Genomic DNA, 12,479 nt, shown 5'->3' with positions numbered 1-12,479 from the left:
CTACAAGATCCGTCTCTACCTGGTTTTCAGTATCTTATCTTCCTGAAGTAGGGTCAATGGGAGTGAGGTGTTGACATGACAAATGAGGAAATATTTAATCCAGATGCTACACTGATGAAAGCTGGTTATTTGTAGAGTCCTTCTCCACTGAAATTAGAGATGAGGGGGGATGGAGTAAATTTGCTAAAAGGTATGTTCTTTAGCCAGCATAGAATTTTTCATAATCCCATAAGTGTAATTTGGGACTTTGTCTAGTCTCGTTTTAAAAAGTTCAAGTGGTGAGACTTCCATCACTTCTTAAAGGGGATTATTTTATAGTTTAATAAAGCACAGCATTAGAACATTTTTCCTTCTTGTCGTCCAAAATTACACCTTCTTAATATCAGTGCTGTAAGACTTTCCCACATCTGGAGAGTCCTTTTACAATTTTCTCACGCTTTCCTCAGATATTTGTAAGCCATTTGCCATACTCCATCTCAATCACTGTTTGCGGGAAAATATAGTCATTTATTTTGGATCCAGTACAGGAAACATTCGGCAGTGCAGTAGTTCTTACTAGCCTCCAGCTACCCTCTTGAGACCAATTGTGTAAACACTGGAAGGCTTTCAGCTTGAACTACCAACTGGTACAGCATGACTACTTGAATCAAAATGGGAAGGTAGCTCGATCAATCCACACTATAGTGCTTGTGGCACAAAGAGCAATCTATCCTAACAGCTACCACAACATCCTGTGGAGGTCAAGCAATCAAACTTGGACAGCTCTAGGGTGCTTGTCTCCAAGGACTCGGCTGCAAGTACATGTTGAAAGAACCCTCACAAGAAGCAACCATCAACCTCATGTCTATAAGGGTCTCCCTTAAAAAAAGAACAACATGTGCTGCAGTAATCCAGATTGTGTTGGACTGCAACTACCATCATCCCTGACCACTGACCATGAGGATCATGGGCCAGCACTAGTTGGAGGAAAACCTCTTGGCTATTGCTGTACTAGCTAGTTGCAAAATCCATAGTTGGTGGTGAGCATTCTTTGGTTTTTGAAGGCAGCGCTGGTATCATATTTCTTGAATTGATTTCTTTTTGTTGGGATTTGCAAATTGTCTGGGATGTAAGAATCAGGTGCAGTCAAACACAACATGGCTAGAGTAGACATGAAGGTTATCTCAGTCCTCTAGCCGGAACTTCTTGCTTTCCAGGACTGAGACGAAACTCCCTATGTGTAACTTGAGATGGGCGTGACCTCTCCTGAAGTAGAAAGAACCAGAACCACAGGCTGGCGACCATCTTGTCTCTCTTGTCTCTATCAATGCCATCTTAACAACAGCACTACTAAAATGCACCCTTGGCTCCAGGCCAAGAGAAGAAAAGAGGGGCTTTCTCCCATAAGGAGATAGTCACCACATTTAAACTCTGTTATAACCTTTTTAGTCTGCCTTCTGGGAACCTTTGTGTGAACAGATGATTACTTGTGAGTAAACGTTTTATACTTTACAGAAGACTGTGTAGCATCTTATTTTAAGAGGGATTAAGCGGGGAAAATACCAGGAAATATTTACAGAGACTCTAATGAGTCTGAGCAAGCTACCTGTTGTGTGTGTGTTTAAAAAAGGGGAATGTTAACTCTGCTGATTTTGTTGAACTTGTAAAGACAAGTTGGGATAGGATGTCTTAGACAATATATCCTCCCCTGCATCCCTAAACATTCCCACAAATTGCTTGGAGATTTCTGCTGAAATTGCCAAGTATATATATCCTCATTTGCACATTGTGATAGGTACTGCAAAACATCTGAGCCAAACTTCTGAGAATTTATGAACGTGTTCCAAACCAGAAGCATACTAGCCTTGCACAAGAATTCAGGGCAATACATATGGGATTAAGGTGAGAAGGGGCAACATCACATGTCCTTCTGTGCCAGCTATACTTCAGACCTCCCTGCACAAACTCAGCACAGTTGGTCATTTTCCACCCTGCTCCCCTGCTAAAGTCATCATATTTTATCAATGTTTAAGTATTGTAAAATTATGTGGTTTAATCCTCTTCTCCATTGCATCACCATCCATATGTAAAACGTTCCTCTATTACAATGCCATAGGGATGCGGGTGGCGCTGTGGGTAAAACCTCAGTGCCTAGGACTTGCCGATCGTATGGTCGGCAGTTCGAATCCCCGCGGTGGGGTGAGCTCCCATCTTTTGGTCCCAGCTCCTGCCCACCTAGCAGTTCGAAAGCACCCCTAAGTGCAAGTAGATAAATAGGTACCACTTTATAGCGGGAAGGTAAACGGCGTTTCCGTGTGCGGTGCTGGTGCTGGCTTGCGAGAGCAGCTTCGTCACGCTGGCCACATGACCCGGAAGTATCTGCGGACAGCGCTGGCTCCCTGCCTCTTAAGTGAGATGAGCACACAACCCTAGAGTCGGACACGACTGGCCCGTACGGGCAGGGGTACCTTTACCTTTACCTTATTACAATGCCAAAATTATATAGAAGGTTTGAGTTATAATTTTAATAACTTATTATTACTTCTATGGTGCCTATATTCTGCTACTAGCTTCTCCATGTGCACAAAGATTTTAAATTGGGACTCTGAATTTTGCATTTCTGACACAATACTGTTTTGTAGGTATAAGAGGTTTAAGCAATCTCTGTGCCAGTCAAAGTTCTGCTCAACTGCAGCACACCAGAATCAGACACTCAGGGAATGCAGTGCTATTTTGCCCATAGATGCATGGTAAAATGTCCCAGTTTATGCTCCTAGTTCAATATTTTAAAGCAGCAGACGGAATAACAGATGGGACTCTTATATTTGTGCAAAAGGCAAGATTCCATCCATGCTAAGGTCTGAGATTTATAAGCACACTTTCCATCCTCAATCCAGGAGAATTGCATACCATTATAACTATTCAAGAACATATACCAGCAAATCAAAGGTACTTGATAGCCTGAGGAGGGGTGTCTGTGGGCTGAAATCGGGGCACAGTCTAGGAGGGGGCCACAGATACAGGCAGAGAGGCCTGGGGAGTCACATTCAGTCCTGGGGCCTAAAGTTCTCCAACCCTGCAGTGAATCTAGATTCAGGTAGGTAGCCATGTTGGTATGACACAGTCGAAATAAATTTTAAAATTGTCCAGTAGCACCATAGAGACCAACTAAGTGTGTTCTGGATATAAGCTTTCGTGTGCACGCACACTGTGTATCTGAAGAAGTGTGCGTGCACACAAGAGCTTATACCCAGAACAAACTTAGTTGGTCTCTAAGGTGCTCCGGGACAATTTTTTAATTTTTATTTATTTATTTCACCTGCAGTGAATGTTGGAGTCAATAATGACATCACGACTCCCTGCTTGCATTCTCCTCAACCCTGCATAGTTTGGTTTGCCTATGTTAGGGATGAGGAAGTGAATTGTTTAAAAGTGATGATTAAAGTTTTTTAAGGGTTTTTATTTAAAGAAACGAATGCATTGTATTAACTGTGGATCCTGGGATCTTAAATCTTAAATTGGGTGGCATAACAATTGAACAAAGAAATAGCCCTGTTACTGTAACACAGAGAAAATGAGGCAAGACATGAGATGTATTTTGCTAGGGTCACGTATATGGAAGAGAGGAAACCAGAATCAATCTGCTGGCTGGCAAAAATGCTCCTTGGCCACACATCCAACCGGCTAGTCCTCCACTAAGCAAAAGGAAGGTGCCAAAATCCAAAGAGGCAGCAGAAGGTGCTTAAATAGTCCTGCATTGTCCCTTCCCCGATGCTAGCATGATAAGTATTGCACGGGCATCACCCCACTTGCTATCCCAGGATGGTTGCAAAGCCTGCCTCTCTATCTCTCCCCTCCCCACTAAACCCAGTATGGTCCAAACCCTAGCTGCTTTGGACTGGGCGGCAGGATAGAGATGTGTGAACAGAGCCAAAGTTGATTTTATGGATCAGCAATTTCAACACACCTGGGTGAACTACTATCCTCACAAAGAATGCATATTGCTGTTGTTCCCTTGAGGATGAAGAGATGGAGATTCATAATGTTGTAGAGCTCTGTTTTTGTCCCTCATACCAGCCAATGTGATGGATAAAGAATGTTATATCCAATTGTCTTTCATCCATAGGCAGCAGGTGTTTGAGCTTTTCAAACATTTTAAATCCGTTTTTATACATGAGGCAAGAATTCCTTGGCTTGCTATGAACCAGCACTTAATTTTAAACATTGCACTAACACATTCAAGTTTATAGTCCTTTTGTTTCTGAATCGATTCCCTAACCTAGCAATGGCTTTTATGCCCAGTTTCTATAAGGATTATGTTTTCTCTTAAGAAATGCATGAAGGATTTCTGCCTAGGGCAGGTCTGAGCCAGAATAGTGACAAATATACTGTAAATGTTTCCTTGTGTAGAATTTGACACAGCAGCTGAATATGATCTTTGCCCCTTTGGAGAATGTCTCAAGAGATACTGGCATGCCTGGAAAATCAGCTTTGCTAACTCAAATTACACCATTTTGTAAAGACTTTCAGAACATAAAATGATTCTGTGAAAAGATTATTTCAGTAATATTGTTCTTAAAAAGTATTTTTTATAAAAAAAATCTAATCATTCAGCTGCATATGAAAGACCACCCAAATACATGTGCCTGTATGAAGAAGTAAAATCATTGACGTCAGGTACTCTGTCCTAAATCCATAGTTGTGGGAGCAGTAGAAGGCTTCAGGTGACTGACAGATGTGGCAGGCTGTTAGAAATTCCATGGGCAAGAAAAGGCCAAAATGAAGGGTGTAGCTCACTGAACTGAACTGGTCAGTCATCTGAAATGGTCTGAGATAGGGAAAAGCAAAGAATAGGCAGGCGAGGAAACAGAACTGGCAGATAGGGAGCTAAATTGGCCAATGAGGACCTAGCTCAGGGGTGGTAAACCTTTGGTCAGGGATACTGAGTGTTCTATTCCAGCAACATCTGAATGGCCACAGACTCTCCATGTCTAGCCCTGGTCCTTCTCACTGAGGCTCAGCGATGAAGCATATCAGCTTCCAGAACCCTCCATGACCTTCTTTCTTCCTCTTGGTTTTCTTATTCGGCCAGCATTTTGAGCATTCTCAGTCCTCATTGGGTTTCTTCCTAAAGCTTCTTTGTTTACATTTCCACAAACCCCAAGTCTGCTGACATTTCCCTCTTGTGTATGGATGGTGCAGTTTTGGCCACAGAAAGAGCTACACCCGGAGAACTGAGCTTGTTGTATGTATACATCATATTTACAATAAATAAACTGGGTTTTGGCACAACTGCCAAAACAAAGTAGCTCTGGTTCTGGTCAATGCCTAGAGGGGAGACCTTCTGGGAACCACATGTATGGCATCTTGGGTTGGAGGACAGAAGAAAGGTGGAAGAAATATAAGGAAATGAATCAGTGAAACTGAAGAGGAGCAGCTTGCAAGACAACTCCTGATTTCCCTTTCATTTCCTCTTCCATATAATCTACTTTGGGTTGGCATTGTGCTTACTTCCAAATGATGCCAGTGTATTTATTTCCAAATCGTTTAGAAGGCACGAGAAGGCAATGATTTGGGGGAGATTAAGCATTTGTGAAAGGTCACCCAGTGAATTTATAGCAAAGGTAGATGCTAGCAAGGGCTGATGGGATTTGTCATCCAAAACATCAGGTTGGCAAAGACTGCTCTCAGAGAATGAAAAAATAAATCTCTAAACTCTTCTCATGAAAATGTACAATATGTTGAACCGTATTGTAGCTGTTTACTCAGAAGTAAGCTCTGTTATATTCAGTGCTGCTTACTCCAAGGTAAGTATGCACAGTTTGTATCCTGAGGCTGAAATCCTACATAACTACACAGATTAAATTCCAATGTACTCAGTGGGACTTATTTCTGAGTAGACATAGAGTCATAGAGTTGTAGAATTGGAAGGGACCCCAAGGGTTATCTAGTCCAACCCCCTGCAATGCAGGAATCTCAACTAAAGCATCCAAGACAGATGGCCATCCAACCTCTGCTTAAAAACTTCTATCGGAAGAGAGTCCACAACCTCCCAAGGTGTCTGTTCCATTGTCGACAGAAAGTTCTTCCTGATGTTTAGTCAGAAACTCCTTTCTTGTAACTTGAAGCCATTGATTCATATCCTACCCTCCAGAGCAGGAGAAAACAAGTTTGTTCCATCTTCCATGTGACAGCCCTTGAGATATTTGAAGATGGCTATCATATCTCCTCTCAGTCTTCTCTTTTCCAGGCTAAACATACCCAGTTCCTTCAACCATTCCTCATAAGGCTTGGTTTTCAGACCCTCAGTCATTTGGTTGTCCTCCTTAGCACACGTTCCACCTTGTCAATACCCTTCTTAAATTGTGGCACCCCAGAATTGGACACAGTATTCCAGGCAAGAATTCACCAAGGCAGAATAGAGAGGTGCTATTACTTCCCTTGATCTGGACAATATACTTCTGTTGATGCAGATTAGAATAGCCGTAGATTTTTTATTATTTTTTTTTGCTGCTGCATCACACTGTTGACCTTGAGGATCATCTAGTCCAACTCCTTGCAATGCAGTGCATATTCTGCAACCTTGGTGTTATCAGCACCACACTCTATCCAACTGAGCTATCAACTCATGCATAGCATTGAGCTGTTAGTTTCCAAGACCAGGTAGCTAATTTCTACAAAATGTTGTCTCTCTATCCCACAATAGGTTGCACCATCAGTTTCTGTGACATGCATGAAACTGGTATTAACTCATGTAGCAAAACTCTGGTTTGCAGCTCAGGCTGTCTGAATCGTTATGTAGCAAAGGAGGCTTCTGCAATGGTTCCTGTAGTGGAAATAAAGTAGGATGAACCAAATAGCCTGAAGACCCCCGGCATTTAGCACTCCCTCCTTTCATGGTTACAAAGCTGAAGCAAATGAACAGCTCCAATATTTCAGCCTGAGTGTAATGTGCCGAAGCTTATTTCAGCTCCACATTGAATAATATTCCTTTGTACAGTGCTGAAAGATTAAATATATTATGAAATGTTTATTTGAAAGAAAATTAATTCTTCTCTCATTTTGCCAATTTAGGCTTTGGGCAGATTGCCTAACAGCTCAAAAATTTGTTGTGTGTTTAGTTTGGCAGGTTGGCACAGGCTCGAATGTTCAGGAGTATTATTATTATTATTTCTTCTTACTTGGGCTGCAATCTTTCTCATGCTTATTCAGGAAATATGTCTGACAGGGTTTGTGAAAGTGTGATGGCCTGGAATTGGTCGTGAAGTGGGCTCACTCGATTCTCTCTATGAGAACTTCTCTCATAAAAGCAAAGGCAGGTTCTGGGGAAACTGACCTAAATCTTTCACTGCCATCAAACAAAGGTGTCCAGGTCAGCCAAAGTGGTGCAGTCCATATATTGTTTAACTACAGCCTCCATCCTACCTGGCAAATGGCTAGGCTGGCTGGTGCTGATGGGAGTGGTCTGATGATGCAGATTCTTGTGTTGTCTATGTCACCTTTTCCCTCTCTTTCAGTCAGGTATTTTGCATGGTTGGGCTGCTGAACAAACTCTCGGGCTGTGACATTGCTTAGGGTGCTTTGTCCGGGTTTGTTGTTGCTGCTGCTATTGATCTTTTGTATTGTATCTTTAGTTTTAGATCTTATGATATATGTGGAATTTGCTTGAGTTTGGCTGCGTGCCTTTTGATGCATTTTATTTATGACTTTTGTTATGTTTGTAATTATGTTAACCCTGGTAAGCTACTGCCAGTGGGCAAGAATGAGTGAGATGGGCGAATTGTCTGACTTTTGTAGCTGGAGTCAATCAGGGCCTCACCCTCCCAGGCTAAGTAAGGGAAGTCCAGCAAGGCAGAGACCAAGTCTTCCAGGACTCACAGGCAAGATATGGAGTGGGCTAGTCTCTCAAAGGCAGCAAATGAATAGCTGTATTACTGGAAGATCAATTTTATATTTGCTGGAATGGTTTCGTTATGTATAAAGTTTGTATGGATGGTTTTTAGAGTTTTAGAGTTTGCTGGGCTGGTTTTATTGTTCTTAGAGCTTGTGTTTCAGTGTTTTATTCTGTTTTTACTGTGCACGCCGCTTCAATGGCTTTATGCCATGAAGCAGTCTATACATTTGATAAATAAATAAATAAATAAGCTTATATATTATTTCCCTAAAAAAAGATGCTACATTTTTTCCTTGGTCTTAATTCAAGCATTCAGAATGGTTATCTCTGAATGAAGAAAAATGGCAATGCAATATAAACAGCAGAAGAAAGAAAGAAAGAAAGAAAGAAAGAAAGAAAGAAAGAAAGAAAGTATTTAAGAGCCCAATCTTCAAAACATCAGTGGTAAAATGTTTCATGGATAAATACATTTATGGTGTATACATTTCTTCACAATGTTAAGAATCACGATGGAGAAACAAAACTGAGTATGTAGCGATATTTTACTCCATGGAGCAGAAGGTAATACACAATAATTTTACTTAATGTTTAGTTTTCTCAGATATACTACACAAAACTCCTCTATTTTTCTTGTTTGCTTATTTTCTAGCAAATGTCACACTGTAAAATGGCAGTTCAGACCACTTTCGGAGCCAGATGGCAATTTAATGTAGTATCATTTGCTTTATTTTCCCAGCATTTGTTTTCAAAATTCTCCCTTTGATTATGATGTTTCCATGGGCCTTTAAAGGACAATTGTCCTTCTGTTCTGAATCAGCCATGTTATCATTATTGCTATGTCTGATGGTCTCTCCACTTGGTGTTTGCTTAAAGCAGTACTGGGTGGGAGAAAATCCTATTGCCCTTCTGAGTTCTGAGTACTGTATATTAAGATTCTGACATTGCACACATTCTGGAGTGATTCTGGCACATTTAATTGTCCCAGGAATTCTGTGGCTTGAAGGCTTGGATCTAAAGCAGGGCTGAAGGATCCTGTGGATCTCCAGATGTTGTTGGACTGCAACTCCCTTAATCCTAGGCTATTGGCCATACATACTTGTTCTGATGGATGTTGGAGTCTAGCAGCAGCTATGCTATTTGCAACATGGGCCAGGTACTCAAGCCTAAAGGCTCAGTGGGAAATAAAGTGTGTTTTGATGGTTGCCACCATCCATAAAGTATCTCACACTAATTTAACCACATGACCCTATTTGCATTGCTCCCCTAATTGTATCTGTAGAAAGATAACCCCTTCTTCAACACAGCTTTGCTACCAGTTTTCTCCAGCCTGTCTGGTGGACCACTGCTTGGAAGCAGTTATGGACTGAGGGGTGCACAATGCACTGTGGCTGAATCCTGATAAGATGGAGGTGCTGTGAGTTTAATGAATGCCAGAGATGGTAGTAGGTAAACATTGACATATTGTATAGAAGTGACTATAGGACAGCCCTAACAAACTCAGAATGCAGACATATTTTATTCTCTTGCAAATTATGATGTGTTAAATGTGCATTTTGTAGTTGACCTCCTTTGTAATGTTTTATTTTGAAATCTTTAAGATAATATTTAAGTTTCCTGTTAATTGCTCTGAATGTATACTTTATGACTAACTTTCTTCTGTAATGTTTTATTCTGGATTGCTTTAATTGGTGTTTCAATGTAAACCACTTTGAGATTGTATTCTTAAAATTATAAAGAGGTATAGAAATGAAAATAATAATAATAATAATAATAATAATAATAATAATAATAATATAGGTGCATCAGTGTTTCAGTCCTAGGCTGGATCTACACTGACCTGTTTAACATTATTAGAACGATATTAGTTATATTGTTCTAAAATTTCACAGGGCAGACTTGTAAATAAAAAGCGTTTATTACCATGTTTTCTCCATCAAAATCAGGCCTAGGCAAACTCAGCCCTCCAGACGTTTTGGGACTACAACTCCCATCATCTCTAGCTAACAGGACCAGTGGTCAGGGATGATGGGAATTGTAGTCTCAAAACATCTGGCGGGTCGAGTTTGCCTATGCCTGGTCAAAACGCTGTTTCCCTACTGCTGGTTGCTCTGCAGTACCCTCTGCTGCCACATTTTTATATCTCATTATGAACATTAAAAGCAGAACGTAATGTGTCCATCTGCATTATGAAAACCATTCCTTAATCCTCCCTTAGTCTGCCCCTAGTCCTAGTTTCACTTTCAATGCCATAGAAGGCATTGCCCAGAATCACATTTCACATGGGTGGCCCCATGTCTAGGAATTAGGTGGGTGGCCTCATAGAATGATAGAACTGTAGCATTGCCCTGGAAGGAGTTGCATACCCTCTGAAGAAAGTGGATCATAGTCTGGGGGTACTCCTAGATTCTCACTGTTCACTGGAGTCCCAAGTTATTTTTGTGGCTAGGAGCCCTTATGCTCAGTTTAGACTGGTTTACCAGCTGCAGCCATACTAAGATAGCCTAGCCTCAGCCGCAGCTGCAGCCATGGGGAAAGCAGGCACCAGGACAACGGAGGAAAGGAAGGAAGCCTTAGATGCAAGCAGCATATTGGGGAGCAGGTTTCAGCAGGAAAATAACACCAGAGGATGTGAGGAGTGTCAGACCATGACTACCTGGTTCTGAACTGGGTTTCAGGCAGCTACTTGTCCTCCATCACCCTTTTAAGAAAAGAATGGAAAGCCTGAGATGAAATATCATGCGGTAAGTATACAAATATGTGCACGGTATCACCTTTGTTTCTCTTGCACTTAGTTTTGATCACTTCACCATTATTTTCTTTTAAAACTCAGAATTTGTTCCTTGTGTCTTAAGTCTCCAGTTGTGCTCACCAGTGATGGCCTCCTGGCCTTTTTCTGGCATCTTGCAAAAGACTTACAAATCCCAGTAGTTACATGTGCCTAATACACATTCATTTGAAGTCACCTTTCAGTTAGGTTTGCATTCACTAGCTCCAACAGATTTCTCTGAAATGGTACAAAAACATTAGAAACGACACAGACATTTATGACCAGGGTACACATATCATTTGATAATGCACAGACTCAAAAGAAACTAGGAACATCTGTTTTAGAATACTTGAATGCAGTTGGTTTTTCTATAAGTGTCACTGCAACCACCACTGTGAGTTAGCTTGTGTTGGTTCAGTGGGTTGATTCATGGAAGTGCTGAGCACATATTCCTAATTCACGAAACCCAATACACATCCATTCAAAGTACACTGCAAGCCATTTTGAGGGACTGGGTGAATCTGCCTTTTTGTTTGTTTTTGTTTAAATAAACATATAGTTTTGGGGTTTCAGATTTTGTTTTTGTTTTTTTAGGAAAAGGTTCCAATGCTCGCTCAATACAAGAGGGGATTTTGTAAAGCTGATCTTTCTACTCTTGTCCTCCCTCTCCCAACCCCCTCCTTTCAGATCAATAGAAAGTTCCTTTTTCCAGTCCATAAATATATTCACCAACCAGTATGTCTCTTTAGTTCTTCTTATCCCTTCAACATATGTCTTGACATTTGAAAAGTCTGCTTGGCAGGTGAAGAAATAAAGAAAGAAAGATCCTTTGTTATTGTTCAGTGAGATTTTTGTTCCCTACTCTGTCTGCCAGACAGCCCAGAAACTAAGCTATTCTTCAAGACATGTTCACTGCTGGACAGTAGCTTGGTGACAATGGGCAGCACAGCAGCAACTGAAGTGATAGGAGAACCATCTGACTCAGATTTTTTTCCAATGAATCAAGGTCTACAAGCTTTAGATCTGCAGGAGCGGCTGTGGCCAATTTCTCTTCTGTGCTTTCCCTTTATTTCATTATTTCTGACATTGCTGAGATGAAGCTTTGTTATATACCACAAGCCTGTGGCAAGTGGACTGGAGAGATAAGAGTTTGCTAAGATAGAGAACGCACAAGCTGAGAAAATGTGTGAAAAATTGAAATGACAAGGGTGTGTTGATAGCTTGTTGTTTCTGAGCAATAGTGTCTGGGTTAGAAAGGTAGCATGTTGGAAGCACGGGGAAATGAAATACGTGCTGACTATGCTTTCAGATTTATTTATTTTATTCTTTAAAAAAAGAGAAAAAACCCTGAATATTTAAGTCGCTGGAGACAGTTCTTATATGAGATAAACCAATTCACCTTAACTATAGCATCACTAAAGAAAGTCTGCCTGACAACATCTCATCCTTTAAGTGCCACCCTGCCATCTCCAGGCAACACAATCATCCTCAGGACATTATACCAAAAAATTATGTCAGCCGAGTACCTGCATCTGTTTTCTGTCGTAATGAGTTAAATATATGCGTAAGTGTGGAGGGAATGTACTGTTTTGGCATGGGAGGGAGAGCTTACTTTTTTATTTGTGGGCAAATATATCATGTTATGGTATCCTGAAACTGGAAATTAGTAGCAGCTAATTTGATGGACGGATTGGATTCACAGATTTTGTTGATGGCCTTTATAAGTGAGAGGGACCTTACTTGTCAACTGAGGGGAAAGGAGAATCCAAGGAGACAAAATATGTTTTATGTGAAATATTTTTTTTAAAAAAAAATATATTTCAATCACGGAGCATGATT

This window comes from Podarcis vaucheri, assembly GCF_965113315.1.
Source record: "Podarcis vaucheri genome assembly, chromosome: 6".
Taxonomy (NCBI): domain Eukaryota; kingdom Metazoa; phylum Chordata; class Lepidosauria; order Squamata; family Lacertidae; genus Podarcis; species Podarcis vaucheri.
The sequence above is the reverse complement of the archived record's forward strand: the minus strand, read 5'-3'. Positions refer to the sequence as shown.